Below are 1,868 nucleotides of genomic sequence, written 5' to 3' on the forward strand. Positions count from 1 at the left end.
TAAAATTACAATTGCTTCTACTTAAATTTATTTGATGGCCGGAGCATTCCCGTTATACATCCGTATATGGGTTTTCAATATCTTAAATGTTTAAAAAGGTTTTATTCTGTACTTACACTGAGTGAAATTAAAAAGAAACAGTAAAATGTTTGAAAATGAAGTGCATTATGTTTAATAAATTTAAAATGAACAAAGACTGCTATATTGCCAGCAATATCATTCCCTGCCCAGGGGCATTAATAAAGACTGGAGGTTTGGAAAAACAATATTTTCTATTAAAATTCTGCGCTGTGTTTCAATATTAAAAGGATATGTGATGAATTTCCAGTGTTACCCAGACGGGGTCAGAGATTAATTTCATTTCTTTCTGGTCAGCATTCTGTCGATAATTAATCAAAAGCAGAGTTTCTTAATGAAACACTTTTCATAAGGTGATAATTAGCAGGAAAGAGGCGGCCTGCAGACAGTCCCTCGAGCTGTCTAATAACCGGCAAGGCACTGGGCTGGGTCCTGGGGGCCGGGGGCGGGGGCCGCGGGGACGCCAGCCCCGCAGGGAAGGGGCTGAGCGGCGGGGAGTGGAGTCCATGCTCGGCGGGCCCTGAGCTCCGAGATTTGAAGACCCGCTCAGGCCGCTAGAGGAGCCAGGAGGAGCGCGGGCCGCGAGGGTCTGGCCGGGCCCACGCCGGCCCGGCCCGGCCCAGAGCGGACGCCGGAACGCTGTGTGACCCTAGGCAAGTTCCTTCCCCTCTCTGGGCCTCTGCGCTCCCGCCCATCAGAGAAGCAGCCCAAACCGGAGCGCTTCTGTCTTGGACCCAGAGTCCAGCCTTTGTCCCGGCCGGCCATCCTCTCCGTGGAACGCCGGGCGTGGGCCCTAGGGGAGCCCGCGACCTCGCCAGGCTCCAGCCCAGCCCCGCTCCTGCGCGCCCGCTGCCAGCGCCACGGCAAGCCCGCGGGCCCGCGGCGGCGAAGCTGGGGAGGCCGCGCGGAGGGCGGGGGAGCGAGCCGGGGAGGGCGGGAGGAGGAGGGGCGGAGGCGTCCGCAGACGGAGGTGGATTATTAGTGCATTATAAAATTACTAAAAATAAATGGAAAACAATTAAGGGGTTCAAGAGTAAATAAAGTTAATGAAACAAAATTACCAGCAATTAGCGGCGGCGCCCGCGCCCGCTCCCCCGCAGCCCGCCGCGCGATTTGGAGCCCCGGGGCTCGGGGCGGCGAACAAAGGCCTCCCGCCTGGCCCTTCAGGCGCGGCCCCTGGGGGCCCTGCCTCGCGCCACGGCCCAAGCAGCGGGCTGGACCACCGGCCGCCCGCGTCCCCGCACCCCAGGTGCGCCCTAATCCCAGGCCGAGCGGCAGGTGCCGGGTCCACGGCCGGTCTGGCCTTCCCGGCGCTGCTCGGGAAACGCTGCAAAGTTTCCGATAACGCGGAAAGGCGGGGATTCTGTGCAGATGAGATTATCGATAGTTATTGAAAGTCCCCAAATAGGATTTACAAAGCAGGCTCCTGCGCCTTTAATAGAATTCTAGATAATCTTTTATCACAACAAGACACCCATAGAATTATTTAAACAGATTGGACGGCTGCTGCAGCAAATTTCAATTATTCTAATGCTTTAATAAATGTGGTGCGTGTGTATTAAATTCAAGCTTCTTAATCCAAATTTTACGATTTAACTGCTCTGATTTTTCATTACTGCAACACCCACACGCCGCAGTGGCCCGCTCCCTTCCTGGGGAGGGCGATCCCGGCTCAGAAAAGCCGAGGAGGGGAGCGCAGAGTGCGGGGCGGCCGGAGAGAAGGGAGCCCGAGGCTGGCGAGGAGCAGCAGGCGCCGGGAGAGCTCGGGAGAGGCGCGCACGGCGCCCGCG

This window comes from Cervus elaphus, chromosome 10, assembly GCF_910594005.1.
Source record: "Cervus elaphus chromosome 10, mCerEla1.1, whole genome shotgun sequence".
In the NCBI taxonomy this organism is placed as follows: domain Eukaryota; kingdom Metazoa; phylum Chordata; class Mammalia; order Artiodactyla; family Cervidae; genus Cervus; species Cervus elaphus.